General features: G+C 43.6%; 1 pseudogene; it reads right to left on the bottom strand.

Annotated features, from left to right (window-relative positions):
- Positions 1-240: 240 nt before the first annotated feature.
- Positions 241-20,752, bottom strand: LOC131229533 (fe(2+) transport protein 1-like; annotated as a pseudogene).
- Positions 20,753-21,838: the final 1,086 nt, after the last annotated feature.

Genomic DNA, 21,838 nt, shown 5'->3' with positions numbered 1-21,838 from the left:
TCCATCAATCTTAAGATACAAGTTCCACAATCCATTTTTACTCTTGCTTCAAGGTGTTTGACAAAAAACTAACAGAATAGCTAGCCCAAGGTATCACAACCAAGAAATCCTATTCCAGATAGTCCGTCCAAAACACAACTTTGTTTCCATTAAAACGGCCCCTAAATGTGGATTAGGGGCAAAATAGTGCCATCTACATGGAGTAAAACACCCCCAAATTTATTCACAGCTCGCAACTTTTTAGGCCCATTTAGCCATAAGTGACATGCCACCGGCACCCAGAAGGACAGCAATATAGGACTTGATCTGTAGCTTTATACTGCCCTGTAACTTGGGTCCCATGAAATCAGTTGCTAGGAGGTCCACCAGGGCCATGTAGATCAGGAGCCCAGCCGACGAAGCATTCAGTAATCCTATCACGATCAAAGAGCTGGGGCTATTCTCTCTGTAGACCTTGGATAATGCAATACCGAGGACGATTCTGAACGGCGTTGTCGTCGCAAAGAAGAACACTGTAGCTTTCTTCACAATCTTGTACTCTGCCTGTATTAGTTATATGCCAAAAAGTCCATATTATTGTAAGAGAAGTCTTTTTAACTGGGGAGTCATTTGATACTGCTAATGCATGATTTTTTATTTCAAACACACACCACATGTATGATGCTTGATACCAGGCACTCAGAAATTGTAACCGTGACATATAATGAAGACTAATTAAACTCATTAAATTGCATCAGCTGCCATTACGGCTAAGTCATAGTCCCAAAAATATGATTAGCTGATAAATCCCAATATCGCATTTGTCGACACTTGTTAGCTGAATAGGACCGCTAGATACTTTTAAGTTTTAACCATCTAACAAATATCCATTGATCAATAGTCAGGTAATCAAATAATCGTAATTTTCAGTTCGCTTCATGATACATATATGTAGACTAAAACCCAAAAATTTGACAGTTTAACTTAAATTATATGTATGTCATGCATGCGTTTTCTTATCATTCCAGCTCGTTGCCATAATCTGGTCCTGGCAATGAATCTTTGTGTACATAATGTAGGATTGTATGAGAAAGTTGTTGTTAACAGATGTCTTAAATCTGAAAAATTTTGGAAATCCTCAACTGGTCGAAGAAAGTTCGACTCGAAGTCCAGCAATGATGTATTTGGATTTTCGGGACGCTCAACCAGTCAAAGTCCTGGCTCGACTAATCGAAGGTTATGCAAACTGTGCGCGGACTGCGTAAATTTGATGCGATTTCCGGACTATTCTAAGTCGGTGTGAAAGTGAATTTTCCTAAACTATAAATAGGAGTCTTTAAGGCCTTTCTAAAACATTTTAAGGCTTTCTAAAGGTATTCCAAGGGTTTCTAAAAGGGTTCTAAAGTTTGCAAATGGTGTAACAAGGGTGAGATTTGAGGTTGTTCAAATCAGGTAAGTCCTCTCTTTGTATTTTGTGCTTTCATAGTGAATTTCTGTCGCTTTGTGCCGTAGTTTTTTCCCATAATGATTTTCCACGTTAAATCTTTGTATTCTCTTGTATATGCTTGGTTCTCTAGGATTGCTATCCTAGATCCATATCTGTGTGATTCCGCAGTACAATTCCCAACAAAAGCATAGTTGGAAAACCTGAAAACTCGATTCGATTCGATGTTCAACCGGGTAGGGTCAACTCAAAGACGAGACCTGATTGGGCGGATATTTAACAATTATAATTCAGTTGAGTGAATGAGTATGTAAGTAATGAAAGATAAATATCTTTTCATTCAACATTAAGGTGTCTAATTTACAAGTTTCTCTTCATTTCCATGATGGGTTCGAATCACTCCTTTCACATTACTTCTTGTAAATATAATTCTCGCCAACTCAGTGAGTGACTTGAATCGAATCATCACAAGTCACTGTTGGTCCACCGAGTGATTGAGTCAACTCAACGAGTCATCCCTTGTCTGGATTGAGTCCGACCTAAAATAGAGTTTCCAAGAAACTTAGATTTAGAGCTGGTTTGAGTTGACTCAACAAGTTTTCTAACTAAGGCAGAAAGAAAGAAAGGAGCCCCACCTGGAGGATGCAACCACCAAGGCCCATTCCTTCAAACATTTGATGGAAGCAAAAGGGCAGCCACCAACGGCTTAATTGAGCAAGTGTTGTTGGAGGCTCCTAAGGAAAGCCCAATCAGCACTGAGTGGACCACTATTCCTAATTCCAGCACCTGCAAAAATAGTCACATTTGAAACCATACATAGAAAATAACATATATTCAATACTTGAGAGAGAGATGGTATTACACCGGATTCCATCGTCAGGATATAATTAATACCCTGATAGGTATATAGAGAATGTGACTTTGACCATCAGAGCGTTTCCATGTGGGATAATGACTTAATAATGGAGATGGGTTAGACTCTTATGTTAGTTTTGCACCATAGAAAAATAAATATGCTGGCTTATATATTCTCTCATAATGTATGGCAACGATGTACACTACTTATCCAAACCATCCTGTCAAAGCAGCATTTATCTAGAATCTTTTTTATTAATCTATCCCAACAGTCCATTTGCGCCTATCAAATGAATCATTGAAAGTAAAATAGTAAGTGATCCAAATTTAAGAGGAAAATTTAAATGGTTACCATCATATTCTCAATGCAATATTTTGGTTGCACTTCATTCGTACTTAGGTCAGAGATTTAGATGGTCCGGATCATGGTAAAAAGGCTCGAGAACTTGGACCGACTCGTAATTGCTTGAGTTAGGGTGTGACTTGTACAAGTTGGGCTGAGTTGGGCCTATTTCCACTACTGATTTATGATGTTGATTGAAGACTTCAATTAAGTTGCCTAAATGATCGGTGGTTTGGATTTGACTATTGTTTATTTGAACTGAGCATACTGGTGTGCTTCATAATAATTGAAATCAATTCAGCTAAACAAGGAGTGATGTACTTAAACTTTACTATCTATGCAGCGTAGAGAGATGTGAACTTTTATGCTTGAGAAAGAGTAGTTGTGATAGACTGAGCTAATCTAGCCAGCGTACTTATAAGTAAAGTCTCGACCTCCTCACCACACATATATAGAAAACTTCTTCTTCCATCTAAGTCTTCTAAAAGTATGTAAGTAATGGAAAATCAAGTTTTATCATCGTCCATCAATATCAGACATGGCTTCCCATTCAAGTATGTAATTTGGAAGATGTTTGAAATCAGATATTATCACAATAAAAATCCTTAACTCAATATATTGAATTAAAATTTTGAAAATATCCTTTGTTCTTCTGCACTTTTAGCCTAAAAAATCCAATAGTTGAACCACATCTAACTTGACCTAGTCTAAGTCTAATCCGATGAGTTGGTAAACTATGTTTGGTAATGCCTTACAACCATACATTTTGCGTGTTTGACGGGTCACCAACATTCTTTAAGTGGTGAAAAACTAACATCGGAGTTGAATGCAAGCCGCCACCATGCAAACCTTGCTAATTAACAGAAGTCACACAACCTTCGCACCTTTACTAGTTACGTTATTTATTTAATTTTTGTGTATTAATAATCATAATATCTAACGCAGGGATGAATGTTATGAGGTCGATCATTGTCTTCCTCAAGGATAACTACTCCGAATCCATGGAACTTCTCTGAACTCCTCACAGAGACTTCTCGAATCCTCAAGGAAAAAAGCAAGAAAAATATAAATAAATTCTATAAAATTTGTAATTTAATTAATGAATGAAATAAACGAGTTTACAACCCTTTAAATAGGGATACCAAGCAATGGGAGAAATTTCAGAATCAAACTACAACTAAAACTCTTAGAATACGCAACTTGCTATAGATAGTAAACTTACTATTTATAGATGGTCGTGATGTCTACTAGTGCGAAATGTTTTTTGCCAAAAATAGTAAGTGTCCTATTTGGTTTCACCACACTATTGTCTAAATTATTCTAAGCACTTTTCACGTTAGACGCAACTCCTAAAGCCCAACAGATGAAGAGTTATAATCAAATTAAAACTTACTATTTGTCACGCCCCAAACCCAGAAATCGGATTCACAGGAATCCCAATCGCCAAATCCGGTGCCGACAGCCTCCGTAGTACCCCATTCTCGGCTCCTAGCGTCCAGACGCCAGATTCCGATCCTGGGATCCTACAAGGAGGATTTTCCAATGTACATTTAACTCGTAACAAGCATAACCACAAGATTACCCAATCCACAAAAGCAACATCATCATCACATATCCACTAATATAATCATTTGAGTACAATACTGAAAGGAAAATATATATTAAAAAAATAAAATAAATCAAAGCTCCGGAAGACCGCTGCACGCTCTAGGTTCAATGCCGCTGCAACCTAACATCACCTGCACGCATCTATCGTGCATAAGCTTATAGAAAGCTTAGTGGGTGGTGTAAGTGTGTGCACAAGGTAAGTGTCAAGTAAGAAATATCAGAGTAATCAGAGTAAGCGGAAATACTAATAAGCCCGTAATCATACAATATCATAAATACTGGCAAGATCATAAATCATACGATATCAGAGTAATGCGAAAACATGCTGATAGGCCCATAAATACCATCAGCCTTATCCAGACTATGCGATGCAAAAATATAATAAAAACAATATCATTTATTGATGAAGCAATATAGATCAGCTATGCAAATGAGGAGTCATAGAGAACCAAATATCAAATGTCGAGGGTACAATGCAATATGTAAATCCTGCTGAGTCCGTCTAGGCCATATAAGTGCAGAAACATAACAAATCCCAAAATGCCATATGCATGCGGATGTATGCAATATACGATGCAAATGAAATGACCAAGTTGGAGTGTGAAGTCGGGATGATAGTACGTAGTATTGCAGGCTATGGGGTCCACCACGAGGGACTTCTATCTAAACCAGTCTCATACCTAAATTTGGATAGTCAGACTCAATGTGGTAAACTCCTGATCTCAAGTTAGTCGCGCGCCCAACCGAAATTCTGGCCTTGCGAAGATACACAACAATTAGTTGCACACCACCAACCCGAGTGGATAGTGAATGAAATGAATGAATGAGCATGCAACTCCTACTCAGTAAGTCCACATATCAGTACGGTTCCTCTCTGGAAAATCACCGGGGTCTATTACACTCCAAACTAGGTTGTCGCCCCATCGCGCGCAACAAGGTGAGTGGAAGAGACCTCACTATCCGCCTGCTAATATCAGGCTCAGCTCATCGATAGCTAACCCATTCCTCGAGCTGGTCAGACTCAGTCTAGCATTGCCCCCTCCTCTCGGGCAGGTAAGGCCGCACCCCCTTCCAACCAACCATGACACAGTGGGAGATGCGGCCTAACGATATACGGCCCTCATGCGCTCATGCATCCACTCGGTCTAGATGTTGGAGCAACCTCTGGAACCAAGAGGGTTTAGGGACTTTCACCCAGGGATATCTATAGCACCCCATGTAGAATAAATTTCTGGTGTCCCATCTGGCCATTCACGAAATACTTGTGGAGGCTACGCCCCTGATGTCGCTAGGGCATACAGTAATCACAACACACAATGCAAGATACATGAGTCATACAATCCAGTCATGCATCATTCCTGCGCATACCGTGTACTCATGTAAGACAATCTCCTCCTATCAGGGAGTCTTATTACAACGTGCCCAATATCATATGCAATGGCCAACCACATCTCATAACAAACATGCAGATGATGCGTATGAGTATGTATCATGATGCTATGCTGTCACATACTCATAATTGGTATCAATAACTGGCACCAATAATCGGCATCGATAATCGCCTTGACAATGTGGATATTTAACCAACATTACTCCCAAGGAGTGGCCCATATAGAGCCTTACATATAGTGGACTCATGGACACACAGAAGGCCTGATATACAACACCATGGACCTCACTCAAGAGCTTAATACACATCACAATAGGCCTTTCACACGGGCCTAACATACATCACAATGGGCTCCATCGCTTGACCCTCAAATGCATCATAATGGGCCTCATCACATAGGCCTTGACAATCGGCCTCGGCAATCAAAATCAGCCTTGACAAATGAAATCGACCTCGATACTCAGCCTCAACGAATCGGAATCGGTCGATGATCAGAATCGGTAAATCGGTCACGTCAATCGGAATCAGCAATCGGTCACGACAATCGCAATCAATTGATAATCAGAATCGGTAAATCGGTCACATCAATCGAAATCGGCAATCGGAAATACATTGAACGTACACATGTGGTGAAGCAAGCGAAAATCGTCTGTCATGTTGGTAGCTAGCAAACTTCTATTAGACTGTCATTCAACCAGACGACCACAAAAGGATCGGGTGCGACGATCCCTCTCGCACATACTGTCCAAATTCTTCTCACTGGCATGCACTTCACCAAGTGGCACATTCAGGAGTCGGGATATCAAAGCGACGTTGACCGTGGCCTCCCGACCGCTATCACAAGGAATCTTGAACTGCAAAGGCTCCACCGAAGGATCACGAATATTGGCATAAAAAGCTCGAATAGTACTTGCATTCGCACGATACTCACCCTCAAATAAGGGACACCAACCAGCCCCTTCCAGGCGCTCCAATAACAGAAACTCGTCAAACAGCCGCGGATCAACATGAGCCTCAAAAAGGACTCTACGGCCTTCATAGACTCCATGTGATAGCTCCGCCAACAAGGTCCTACCAATGGGAGCTCGAGGATCAAGGTCCCGCTTGGTCTGGAATTCACGAGTGGCGGTCGTGCTTGCGGCGGCACCTCTCGACCTCCGGGCACAGGTTGGGCGGCTAGGCCCGGCTTCATCCACGGGCACTCTCTTCTTCCCCATCAAAGAAAGAAGGGAGGAAATGGAAAAGATGGCCGTGATGAACTCAAAGAGGGCCATGAGAAATGAGAGAAAGAGAGAAATAGGAAGGATGGTGAAACTTTCACACACTTGAGATCCCAAAAGAGGATTTGAGAGCCCAAATGAGAAGAAAAGGAAAGGTAAACAGCAATGGAGGGTGAGGTTTAGAGATGGGTTGGTAGGGTTTGCACGAAAATGGAGGAAGAAGAAGATTTGGAAGAGATTTGGAGGAGTTTGGAGAAGAACTTGAAAGAAAAGAGAACTTAGGAGGGAGGATTGTAAAGGAAGTAGGGTATGGGAAGGGTTTTAATCAGCAAACCGTGGAGGGGTGGGCCACACTAGGCCATACAAACGTCGGCCCGAGCCGGCCCGCCCGGCCTAACCCGCTGATAGGCGAGCCCTCGCCGAGCCAGCGATGACATCGCCGGTCTCTGGACTTACCGGCGATGGCTCGCTGTTTAGGTGAGGTCCTCCTGGTCCCTTAGCTCCCAAAATATGTGGGTCCCTCCTGGGCCCCACTGGAAATGCCCCGATCGGCCCCTTTGCATGATTCGACGCCTATCGGGTCATTAGAGTTGAAATCTGATACAAACAGAGATTTCTTGAAGATAAGGGTTGAAATGGGATGATAAACCATCTAAACTCATTAATAGATGGTTTAGGAAAGATTTCGGGTCGCTGTGTGTGATCAGAAGAGAGCACAGACTCGATCTCGGCAAACGTTTTCTGTAAACTTTCGCCGATAGAAGCAACGGAACACAAACACACAATTTACGATAAACTCGCACCCAAATACACTAAAGTGGCGACAGGGTGCGGTGTGTGACCATAACCCAGGTATGGTTTAACCCAAATCATGCTTTGATACCAACTTGTAACGCCCTGAAATTTGGGGGTCGAGCATAACTCAGCTCCCGAGTTCCAGAACATTACTTATGCAACATATTTAATGAAGGATGTATGTTGTCTGTATTAGTGCATAAAACATGGAATAGATTAAGCCAAATAGCAAATATAATTCAGGGATAAGTGAAGAAAGCAAGCGGAAGACTTAAAGAAATATATGTGTACATGTGCAAATCCCTGAAATACATATACATACCAGGTCGCATTACAAGTGTTGCTATCAAAATTATAAGTATCAAATTACATCATTTAATTCCTAAAAGAAATCTCAACATCCCTCGCATCAGAACAAGGCTCACTAGAACCCGTCTGAAAACTGCATAAAAGAGAAAGCAGCCTCATCATCATCAATCTCCCACTCTGCCTCAGAAGTCGCATCAACATCTGCAACATCAGCAACTAAGACAGAGTCTGGTGGGTGTTTAACACCGCCCCAGAACGTGGGAGTCAACTCAGTGGAACAATAAAGCAAAGGTTAACACGTTATCAGTTCAATCAAGCAGTAATGGTAAAGCAGAACAATCAAATATGTCCTAAGTACTCTTGTTAATGCAAGGATGTATGAAGAATGATGCGTGCCCTCACGCGTACACCCTCAGCGCCTTCATCTTACGTTACGCATGACATCGCCTCAAAGTGCGCCACGTCTACAAAGCACATGCAAATGCGGTGCATGAACATCATTACCAAGTTGTTATTAGTCCCTTTCATACAGCAGGATTGGGAAGCTAAGGTACCTTCCTCATATCACCATCCAAACAGTGATCCATTCTAGGGTCGTCAGTCCTAGACATCTCATACGATCATATGGCTTTAGGTCGTTGCAAAGGGCTCGTCACCAATCAATGCACGCCCATCATACCTTCGTTACTACACTAAGGCTCGTCACCTCAATGCGGTATCCAGGTATGCTTGAGTTCACTACAAAGGGCTCATCACCAATCAATGTAGGCCAACAGCACGAATATAGTGTCCCATACCACCATAATCGGCTCACGAGTTTGGTTGCTCACTGGTCACTACGGGGAGGCTCGTCACCCCAGCGTAGGCCGACAGCTCGACCACGGTGTCCCATACCACCATGTCCGGCTCATGAGTCTTAGCGGATCAAGGTACCATGGTTAATAGGATTTCATCGGTAAGTTTGGTCCCTAGATTCAAACAGTAGCGTCCATACATGGTGAACATACATCGGAGAATCGGGTTACTTGACAAACTCGACTAGCACGAGCGCACGTTGGGTTGAACGACATAGAGTGCGCAAACACTCCGCATGGCCAAACCACTGCCGACAACTCTAATATGACTCGGGTTCGTCTAATCACGTCCTACGTGGCGAAAGCAACCTCAGCCACGAACTTAAGGCCGATTACCGATTTCCTAGACTAATGCATAGTCCCACACACATTCCACTACAACAGATATTCATATCTACAATTTAGAATAGTAATGGAGCAACAACTCAAATCATGTAGTACGCAAGCATTTGAAGCATATCAACTTAACATGGATTTAAGCATAAGTAAGACTTGAAATTAAACAACAAGGAATGTAACTTGCATGAAGGAAATCATACACACTAGTGGGAGAGTTGAGAATCGCTTCTCAACGCCCACAAATAGTATAATATGTAGCACCTTAGATCATTCAGACATTTCTACAAACACTTAGAATACATAATACAACATACATGACGTATGTCGAAATACACGCATTTGGACAATTCCCTTTGCCAAGGAGTTGACACACATGCATCTAGCATACATACACAACAAATAATCATGGCAAACACATGTGCAAATTTTATATGTATACGATACTTCCTACGTATACATAGAATACACAAATCACAATATAACACATGCATATCAGGAACGCAAGATAATCATAACATTTGACATGTGAAATCTCATCCATAGCAAGAATAAATCATTAGCTAACATTGAAAGCCTTGAAAACCATAACCTATACGATTAAAGTCCGCACCTTAATCCAGAAAAGAACACCGAACTGATTTCAGACGATATGTCTTCGTCAACGGCGACAAGACAACCTAAGATAAGAATAAAAATGAGCTACAACAACACAACGACTATTCTAAGCTCTAACACAGATTAGGGTTAGGTTAACTTACCCAAGGATGAACTCAGAATCGCTGGAATAACGATTCCAAAGTGAAGGTTTCAAGAATGAAGAAGAACGGGAAAGAATCTAAGATGATTCACCAACTTCTCTCTCACTTTCTCTCTCTTTTCCTCTCTCTTTCTTAGCTAGGGTTAGGAAATTCGTATGGAAAAGAGAGCTAGGGTTTTAGGGTCTATATATAAGCTAAACATTGATGAAAATAACCCCAGGGCCAAGGTATACTTAGGGTATAACCAAAACAAGCCTCTCTCGATCCAACGGAGCACTTCCGGTGGGCCTATTACCACGAAAGGTCGGACTTAAGCTCACTGACCATGGATCTAGGTCAAGCTGAGTTTTCGTACCGATCGGATCTTTAGATCAGCCGTGGCAGACCACACTCAAAACAACGGTCACCGAATCTCGATCAGGTCCACAAGCACAAGGACATGCCTGGGCCATCTTCCCTGATCAGAGGGTGAAATTGGGTCAGAATCCAACGGTCAGATTGCTTAAAATCATCGCGCAAGCGACACGACTCAGATTTCACAAAATTTTATTTAATTTCCAACCGTTCTCACAGTCTTCACTCCGGACTCAATCAAAACGACCCAGAACATCATATGGACTTGATTTTTAAGGTAATGGCCAAGTCCAACATGGTGACTGCAACAGCCTAAGATCATTGCTATCGGACTTTCGACGCAAGGTCCAGGTCCGATCCAGATCTTCCAAAAATTTTCAAGAACAACTGGATTTAGCGATGGATCCCAGATTTCAAAGTAACCTAGAGCTAACTAATCTATAGGTTTTGAGTCATGCAGATCAAATTTAAAGTGATTGATGCAAATTTCACAAGCAATCGAGATTAGCACTAATTACATCAAAAAAACTACTAAGGAAAGAATAGAGGTAGTACTCGGGTCTTGGCACAAAATTTTTCAGGTCATTACATTACAAGTGTTGCTATCAAAAATACAGACATCAAATGACATTATCTATTCCCAAAAGAAACCCAGAATTCCCGCGCATCAGGACAAGGCTCACAGGAACCCACCTGAAAACTGCATAAAAGAAAATGCAGCCTCATCATCCTCAAACTTCTGCTCTGCCTCAGAGGTCACATCAATATCTGCATCTAAGACAGAGTCTGGTGGGTGTTTAAACATTGTCCCAGAACGAGGGAGTGAGTGATCAACTCAGTGGAACAATAAAGCAAAGGTTAACATGTTATCAATTCAATCAAGCAGTAATGATAAAGCAGAATAATCAAACATGTCCTAAGTACTCTTGTTAGTGCAAGGATGTATGTAGAATAATGCGTGCCCTCGCCTATACACCCTTAGCATCTTCATCTTACGTTACGCATGACATCACCTCAACTGCTCCACCTCTTCCAGGCACATGCAATGCGGTGCATGAACATGATTACCAAGTTGTTATTAGTCCCTTTCATACAGCAGGATTGGGAAGCTAAGGTACCCTCCTCATATCAATTTCCAACAGTGATCCATTCTAGGGTCGTCAGTCCTAAACAATCTCATACGATCATATGATTTTAGGTCGTTGCAAAGGGCTCGTCACCAATCAATGCATGCCTATCATACCTTCGTTACTACAATAAGGCTCGTCACCTCAATGCGGTATCCAGGTTTGCTCGAGGTCACTACAAAGGGCTCGTCACCAATCAATGTAGGCCGACAGCATGAATATAGTGTCCCATACCACCATAATCGGGTCACGAGTCTGGTTGCTCACTGGTCACTACGGGGAGGCTCGTCACCCCAGCATAGGTCGACAGCTCGACCACGGTGTCCCATACCACCATGTTCGGCTCATGAGTCTTAGCGGATCAAGGTACCAAGGTCAACAGGATTTCATCGGTAAGTTTGGTACCCTAGATTCAAACAATAGCGTCCATACATGGTGAACATACATTGGACAATCGGGTTACTTGACGAGCTCGATTAGCACGAGCGCATGTTGGGTTGAACGACATAGAGTGCGCTAACACTCCGTGTGGCCAAACCACTGCCGACAACTCTAATACGACTCGGGTTCGTCAAATCACGTCCTTTGTGGCGAAAGCAACCTCAGCCACGAACTCAAGGCCGATTACCGATTTCCTGGACTATTCATAGTCCCAAACATATTCCACTACAATAGATATTCATATCAACAATTTAGAATAGTAATGGAACAATAATTCAAATCATGTAGTATATGAGCAATTGCAGAATATCAACTTAACATGGATTTTCACATAAGTAATACTTGAAATTAAACAACAAGGAATGTGACTTGCATGTAGGAAATCATACACACCATTAGGAGAGTTGAGAATCGCTTCTCAACGCCCGCAAATAGGATAATATATTACACTTTAGATCATTCAGACATTTCTATAAACACTTAGAATACATAGGTCAACATACATGATGTATGTTGGAATTCACACATTTGGACAATTCCTTTTGCCAAGGAGTTGACACACATACATCTTGCATAAATACACGACAAATAATCATGGCAAACACATGTTCATATTTTATACGTATACGGTACTTCCTACATATACATAGAATACACAAATCTCAATATAACACATGCATATCAGGAACGCAAAATAAACATAGTATTTAGCATGTGAAATCTCATCCATAACAAGAATAAACCATTAACTGGCATTGAAAGCCTTGAAAACCATAACAAATATGATTAAAGTCCGCACCTTAAACCAGAAATAGCGCACCAAACTGATTCAGACGATATGTCTTCGTCAACGGCGACTAGACAACCTAAGGCAAGAATAGAAATGAGATACAACACACATAAACCATTCTAAGCTCTAAAACAGATTAGGGTTAGGTTAACTTACCTAAGAAGGAACTTAGAATCGCCGGAATAACGATTCAAAAGTGATGGTTTAAGGATGTAGAGCAACAGGAAAGAATCTAAGATGATTCACCAACTTCTCTCTCACTTACTCTCTCTTTTCCTCTCTCTTTCTTAGCTAGGGTTAGGAAATTCGTATGGAAAAGAGAGTGAGGGTTTTAAGGTCTATATATAGGCCTAACATTGATGAAAATAACCCCAAGGCCAAGGTATACTTAGGTTAAAACCAAAACAGGCCTTTCTCGATCCAACGGAACACTTCCGGTGGGCCTTTTTCCACGTGCGGTCGGACTTAAGCTCGCTGACCATAGATCTACGTCAGACTGAGTTTTCGTACCGATCGGATTTACAGATCAACCATGGCGGACCATACTCAATTCAACGGTCACCGAAACTCGATCAGGTCCACAAGCACTATGACCTGCCTGGGCCATCTTCCCTGATCCGAGGGTGAAATTGGGTTAGAATCCAATGGTCAGATTGTTTAAAATCGTCACGCAAGCGACACGACTCAGATTTCATAAAAGCATATTTAATCTCTCACCGTTCTCACACTCTTCACTCCGGACTCAATCAAATTGACCCAGAACATCATCTGGACTTGATTTTTGAGGTGATGGCCAAGTCCAACATGGTGACCATAACTGCCTAAGATCATTGCTATCGGACTTTCGACGCGCGGTCCAGGTCCGATCCAGAACTTCCAAAAATTCCTAAGAGCAACTGGATTTAGCGATGAATCTCAGATTTCAGAGTAACATAGCGCTAATGATTCTACAGGTTTTGAGTCATGCAGATCAAATTTAAAGTGATTGATGCTAATTTCACAAGTAATGGAGTTTAGCGCTAATTACCCATAAATAGCTTCTAAGGAAAAATAGAGGTAGTACTCGAGTCTTGGCACGAAATTTTTTGGGTCATTATTATCTACCCCCCTTAAAGAAAATTTCATCCTCGAAATTCGTACCTTCTCATATTCCTCAAGGATCTGAGGGTAGCTCTTTCTGACCTCAGCTTCAAACTCCCAAGTAGCCTCTTCTTCACTATGATGCATCCATAGAACTTTCACAAGAGGGATGACCTTGCTATGTAATACCTGCTCCTTCCTGTCTAGGATACGTGTCGGTCGCAGTACATATATGGCATCCTCGCTCAACTGCACCTGCTCCCAACTGATAATATGCGAAGGATCAGGAATGTACTTCTTCAGCATAGAAACATGAAATACGTTATGCACGCCCGCAAGTGGTGTGGGCAAAGCAAGGCAGTACGCTACCGCTCCCACTCGATCCAGAATTTAAAATGGACTAATAAATCTCGGCATGAGCTTTTCCTTCCTACCGAACCGCAGAACTCCTTTCATAGGAGAGACCTTAAGAAATACATGGTCTCCAACCTCAAACTCAAGCGGTCGCCGCCTCGTATCAGCGTAACTCTTCTGCCTAATCTGGGCTGTCAGAAGTCGGCGTCGAATAATGTCAACTTTCTCTGAAGTCGCCTGCACCAATTCAGGACCAATCAAACTACGCTCGCCAACTTCTGCCCAGCAATGCGGTACTCTGCACGGGTGACCATACAATGCCTCTTAGGGAGCCATGCCGATACTCGCCTGAAAACTGTTATTATACGCGAACTCTGCTTAAGGGAGATAATCATCTCAACTGTCCTTGAAATCCAAAACACAAGCTCGCAACATATCTTCCAGAATTTGATTCACACGTTCCGTCTGCCCGTCTGTCTGCGGATGAAACACGGTGCTAAACTTCAATTTCACACCCATCGCTTCCTGGATACGAGTCCAGAAGATAGATGTGAAATGCGTGTCTCTGTCAGACATAATCTCCAAGGAAACTCCATGCAGACGCACAATCTCCTTGATGTATAATCTAGCCAACTCATCTGCAGAGTTTGTGACTCTGATCGGTAAGAAATGAGCTGACTTCGTCAATCGGTCGACGATCACCCAAATAGAGTCATGTCCCTTCCTCGTTCTCAGGAACCCAGAAATAAAATCCATAGAGATGAAGTCCCACTTCCATTCTGCTATGGGCATGGGCTGAAGCAGCCCAGGAGGTCGGCGATGCTCTGCCTTGACCTGCTGGCACATGAGACAACGAGATACATAGTCAGCAATATGAACCTTCATGTTGTCCCACCAATAAGATCTTCTCATATCCTGATACATCTTCATGCTACCTGGATGCATCGCAAGCTTAGAACTATGAGCCAACTCGAGAACCTCCCATCTCAAGTCAGGAATGTCTAGGACACATAACCGGCCACGAAATCGTAGGCCCCCATCAGAACCAACACTCCACTCAAAGTTCTCATCTGTACCAATCCACTTTCTCATCTTCGGCAAAAGCTCATCATCTGCCTGAGCTGCAACGATCTTCTCGTCCATGAGGGGTTGTACACGAATGTGTACGATAACCACATACGGCTCTTCCACCTTAAGCTTCTGCTCAAAGTCTCGCACAAACTCCAACATGTCCCATTCTGCTATCATTAGCGGAGCCGCAAACTCTATAGCCTTCTTGCGACTCAACGCGTTTGCCACAGGGTTCGCCTTGCCCGGATGGTAAGAAACATCGAACTTATAGTCTTTCAATGTTTCCGTCCATCGGCGCTGCCTCATATTCAAATCACGCTGCGTGAAAATATACTTAAGGCTCTTGTAGTCGCAAAAGAGCTCGAACTCCTCTCCATAGAGGTAATGTCTCCAGAGCTTTAATGCGAAAATGACAGCTGCCAACTCCAGGTCGTGTGTAGGGTAATTTTCTTCGTGTTTCCTCAACTGTCTCGAAGTATAAGCAATCACCCTGTCCTTCTGCATAAGGACACAACCCAGTCCAACGCAAGAGGTGTCAGTATATATCGTATACTTAACCCCTTGCTCTGGCAATACTAGCACAGGGGCGGACGTCAACTTGTCCTTCAGCTCTTGAAAAGCTACCTCCGCCCTCTCATTACAAGCAAACTTCAAATCTTTCCGTGTCAACTGAGACAACAGTCTGGCTATCTTCGAGAAGTCTCGTATGAAGCATCGATAATAGCCTGCTAGACCCAGAAAGCTTCTTACCTCAGTAACTGAACTAGGCTGCTTCCAATCCTGAACTGCAGCTACCTTAGCAAGATCGACAGCTATCCCTTCCTTGGACACCACATGTCCCAGGAACTTGACTTCCTCTTTCCAGAAATCGCATTTCTTGAACTACGCAAAAAGCTGATTCTTCCTAAGAGTATCCAAGACCGTTCTTAAGTGCTCCTCGTGCTCTTCCCGACTCGCAGAATATATCAAGATGTCATCGATAAAGACTGACGAATCAGAACAAGAATGGCTGAAACACCCTGTTCATCAGATCCATGAATACGGCCGGTGCGTTCGTAAGACCGAACAACATCACAAGGAACTCATAGTGACCGAAGCTAGCCCTGAAAGTGGTCTTCTGCACGTCCTCATTCTTGACGCGCAACTGATGATACCCTGACTGCAGATCAATCTTCGAAAAGTACCGTGCCCCCTTCAACTGATCAAATAAATCATCGATCCTAGGCAAAGGGTACTTATTCTTCACAGTCACTAGATTCAACCTGCGATAATCAATATATAATCGCAAGGAACCATCTTTCTTCTTCACAAACAAGACAGGTGCTCCCCAAGGAGATACACTAGGCCGAATAAAGCCCAAATTCAACAAACCATCTATCTGCTTCCTCAATTCATCCATTTCACTCGGAGGCATACAATAGGTGGGCAAAGAAATGGGTACCACACCAGGCATGAGATCGATGGTAAAATCAATCTCGCGCTTAGGAGGTAATCCAGGAATCGACTCAAACACATCTTCAAACTCCCGAACTATAAGCGTGCTTTCAAACGCCGATCCAGCCATACTCTCCAACTCCAAGACGAAAAGGATAACTGACCTGAACTGAAAAAGTAACTGTCTCGCCCTCAGGTCCATGAATTGTCACCGACCTTGCTTCACAATCAATCTCTGCTCGCATCCTCGTGAGTCAATCCATACCCATAATGACATCGTAATGGTAGAGAGGTGCAACGAAAAAGTCAACAAGAATCGATCCACTTCCTAGATCAATCAAACAATCCAAACAACGCTTGTTCATAGTAAAGGAGATCACCGTAACGGTAGTGAGCGTCACTCTTTGCATAGAAACAGTGCTCAAACTCAGACACCTAACTGCCGCATATGATATAAGAGAGGTAGTGGACCCTGTATCCACCAACATAGAAACGGGAATACCTTCAATGTGCGTTGTAACCTCAAAGGATCTCGGCACCAAGTCAGACATAGGCGCTTCAGCTGAGAGCGCATGAACTCGAGCTTGCTGCTGACGATTCAGTGGAGGAACCATGGGCCGCTGAGGTGGCCTGAAGCTAGGTACCGAAGGTCTGAAAGATGGATGAGCTGGCGCTGAACGAAGAGGTGGAGGTGATATAACCTGAGGCATCAGACGGCTGATCCTCTGCAGTGGAGTAAAACCACTATCCCGCATACGCGAAAAGCAAGAACAATCCAAATGCCCCATCTTCCCACAGTACGAACAGCGAAGATCAACTCGCACCTGCTGAGCGGGCGGCGCTGAACGCCTCGAAGGAGAATCTGCCCGCGGCCTCTTGCCGAGAAAAGATGCACTCTGAAAGTCAGGTCGCGGCCTAGGAACCATAAGTGCTCGCATACGGGACGACCTGTCCCCGTCCTGCTCTGCTCGCAAGGACATGCTCGCCAACTCCGCATAGGAAGATATGCTAGCACAGCACATCTTCGATCGGATCTCAGGCCTCAATCCCTCAGAAAAATGCCGCATCCTCATCGGCTGATCGCTTAGAATCAAGGGAGCATAGCGACCTAGCTCAGTGAACCAGTTCTCATATTCCGTCACCGACATCCCTCCCTGGCGGAGGCGAAGGAACTCACTCTCCTTCTCATGTCGGTACGTAACCGAAAAATACTTCTCGTGGAAGCGTGCCTCAAACGCCTACCACGACCACTTATATCCTTTCTCAACAGTGCGAAGAACATTGTCCCATCATAAACTGGCCTCCTTCTCAAACATGAAGGAGGCAAGCTCGACCTGCTCAACCTCTGAACAGTGCAGTGGTCTCAGCATCTTAGAGATGCGATCAATCCAGTACTCGGCCTCCTCGGGTCTATAAGAACCCACAAATGTGGAAGGTCGTAAGCGCTGGAATCGCTCAAATGTGCCACTCGCACTAGCGCTCCCAGATGGGGGCATAGGTGAAGCAGGTGGAGTCGCCCCCACTAACTGAGCAAAGATGCCAGCCAGTAGATGAACGGTGGATGTCACTGTCCCCCACAAATTTCAATGGTGGGGTCCACTTGAACTTTAGATCTAACTCATTCTTTCTCCCATACCATAAAATGATATCACAAGATGGTTAGGCGGTATGGATACAACATATGCGCCATGGTGGGTCCCACCGTCCAAGGGCTAGACGGTGTGGATCAAACCACCCAGCCGCTGACGCACTACAGCAGCAATATAACTGGTGTGGTGGTATACCAGCCAGTCCACTCCTCATCAGGTGGGTCCCACGCTGCATGGATGCGACACACGAGCAGGGTGGGCAGCATAATAAAACACCTACGTTCAAGGTGGAATCCCACCGTCCAGAAAACCTCTGGACGGTGAAGATATAACGTATAAATCATGGTGGATCCCACTGTCCCTGATGGACTGTGGATATACATACCTCGAGGTGGACCCCACACGTCCAACAGATGGACGGTGTGAAGAAACACGTACATCAGGGTGGTGCCACGTCAATGGCCCACCCATTTTGGGATCAAGCAGACATTTGTGTTTTCCATTTCATACAGTCCAGTAGCATTGCTGCTAGACACCTGAAACCTGGTTGGTCAGGATCATGTGGGCCCGTGGCCTAGACAAAATGGATGGACGTGTGGATGTGGGACACACGCATGGGCGTTCAACACACGCACATCAAGGTGGGTCCACGCGGTGGCCCACCAAAGCTTTGGATCAACTTAATATTTGTATTTTTTTTCCTTGATCCGGGCCTATCCAAATGGACGGGCAACAATGGTGGGTCCTGCAATTGGACGGTGTGGATCAAACCCAACATGATGGCCACACACCTCATCAACATCATCACCAAACAAAAGAAAAGAGAGAGAAAGAGAGAGAGAGAGAGGGATCAGTGTAGTGGAGGGACCCCGTCACTATGGGCCCCTCCTATGATCACAACACATACATCGAGATGGGTCCCACATATGTGGGCCCTTAAATCACAAATCAAATAATAAAATCACCTACCTTTGATCTTCTTGGACTTTTTCTTCCATTAAAGCATCCTAAAGCTCCAAGGAACGTAATCCAATGGTGGAGATGAGGCTTTGATGGTGGAGATGGGAGGGAGGAAGGTGGGCCACACATGGCTTCCCTCATGGAGGTAGCTTGGACGTTGGTTGCTTGGAGATGGAGTTTTTTTTTTTGAAAATGAGAGAGAGAGAGAGAGATGGGAGAGTGATGGGTGAGAGATGGGTGATGGGTGATGGATGTGTACCTTGTTGTAAGAGAGTATTGACTTTGGGGTTGCTTAGGGATGGGTGAAAGGTGATGTGTACTTAACATAAGATGTGATGTGGTACTTGATTGATGGGATGTGATGTGATTAATTTGATTAGAGATTCTCTTAAGTTTGCAAATGCGCGGCGTTTTCTCGAACTGAACGAGGGCCCACATCTCCTGGCCTGGGTATCGCCTCGACACGCGAGACGTGGCATCAAAACCGCGGCGACGGCGCGGTCGCTAGGGTACAACTCTCGGGTCGAGCCGACTCTAAAATGCAGGATACAACTCACGATCGCGCGCAACTGTTATTTACGCATCGTGGATCGTCGAAATTCGACCGGGAGGACCGCGGAAGCCCACAGAACGGTACGGTTTAGGACACGGGGCTTACACTATTTATAGTAAAAATGGAATTAAAACATGGAAACAACTGTCGATCTAATGATATTTTGCAAATCCGGCTTGCTCAACCCAACATATCAGGTTGGGTGGCTCAAGTATCTCATCATACCCCAAAATTATATATTTTACGTCTAATAACTCATTCCGGATTACGAGATACGCCCGATTTAAGGTGTAACGGTCCATATCACTTCTGTCCTCGATTGGGCCTTTTCTGATTCATATGGGCCATGAAAGTATCTGCGACCTGCTCTACATCAATATCTCATCCTTGAGGGGACACCAATTCCATGTTGACCCACCACCTAAAGTAGATCATGCATGAATCTCAGGACCCACCAAGCAATGGTCCCAATTCAATAAAGGTAAGAAAATACCACCCATGGCAACCGCACGATAACGAAGCAACTGCGACGCAAGAGATGCATCCTTTGCTACGTGTCCATGAAAATGTCCATTTCCACCCATGACTCCAATCTCACTATCTCCTTGAGCCACATCACCCTCTGGATTTACGCCATTACTATTTTTCTGATTATATATGGAAGTAGCGAGAGAGTCTATCATCAGAGTAACTATTGCTGATAACATGGCCATAAAACCTGACAATGGGAACTTGTGCCATGGATTATTTGACAGGCACTCAGACCTCAGGAAATCAAATGAATCTGGTAGGACATGCATGAAGCCGGTGGCAAGGATAATTCCCGCCGCGAATGCACGATCACAAACAGATTGCCATCTGGCTGTAGAATGGGGATTGAACATGAGAAGAGAGGTAAACACACCCCAATCATACTAGTGACCAAGATAGATACTACGGCTATGATCTTGAGTGGCAAGGCTGCCTTTTTGTCATTGCAGTCACCTGAATTTGCCCTGCATTCTTGAGGTTTATCTTGGCTGTCTGATTGGGAGAGTGTTTGGGATGAAAGGATTGTGATGAAGATGAAGAAAATAGATAAGATCTTGTGGACCCAAGTAGCCATTTGATCCTTTTCCTTGTTTGTGATTGCTGTGTTTAGATTTCTAGTGAGTGAGTATATATATAAGAATTTGTAGCTTCTTGTGCTAGGCCGTACATGTGGGACGATAAAATCACTACAAGAAAGTAGGCCTTTAGCCTCAATTTTTTAGCCTCAGTTGAAAAAATGGAGGCTAAATGTGTTTTTTAGCCTCAGTTGTTATGGAATTGAGGCTAAAAGTTCATTTTTCGCTTCAGTTGTTATGGAACTGAGGCTAAAAGTCTACTTTTTAGCCTCAGTTGCATAGTAACCGAGGTGAAAAGTCTACTTTTTAGCCTCAATTGCATAGGAACCGAGGCGAAAGGTTTACTTTTTAGCCTCGGTTGCATAGGAACCGAGGCGAAAGGTCTACATTTTAGCCTCAGTTGCATAGGAACCGAGGTGAAAGGTTTAATTGTTAGCCTCAGTTGCATAGGAACCGAGGCAAAAAGTTTACTTTTTAGCCTCAGTTGCATAGGAACCGAGGCGAAAGGTCTAATTTGTAGCCTCAGTTGCATAGGAACCGAGGTGAAAAATCTACTTTTTAGCCTCAGTTGCATAGGAACCGAGGCAAAAGGTCTAATTTGTAGCCTCATTTGCATAGGAACCAAGGCGAAAGGTCTAATTTGTATCCTCATTTGCATAGGAACCGAGGTGAAAAATCTATTTTTTAGCCTCAGTTACATAGGAACCGAGGCAAAAGGTCTAATTTGTAGCCTCAGTTGCATAGGAACCGAGGTAAAAAATCTACTTTTTAGCCTCAGTTGCATAGGAACCGAGGCGAAAGGTCTAATTTGTAGCCTCAGTCGCATAGGAACTGAGGTAAAAAATCTACTCTTTAGCCTCAATTACATAGGAACCGAGGCGAAAAGTCTACTTTTTAGCCTCAGTTGCATAGGAACCGAGGCAAAAGGTCTACTTTTTAACCTCAGTTGCATAGGAACCGAGGCGAAAGGTCTACTTTTTAACCTCAGTTACATAGGAACCGAGGCAAAAGGTCTAATTTTTAGCCTCAGTTACATAGGAACCAAGGCGAAAGGTCTACTTTTTAGCCTCAGTTGCATAGGAACC

The sequence above is a fragment of the Magnolia sinica genome, chromosome 16 (assembly GCF_029962835.1).
Source record: "Magnolia sinica isolate HGM2019 chromosome 16, MsV1, whole genome shotgun sequence".
Lineage (NCBI taxonomy): Eukaryota > Viridiplantae > Streptophyta > Magnoliopsida > Magnoliales > Magnoliaceae > Magnolia > Magnolia sinica.
Note: the sequence above shows the minus strand (reverse complement) of the source record. Positions and strands in the feature narration are given on the sequence as shown.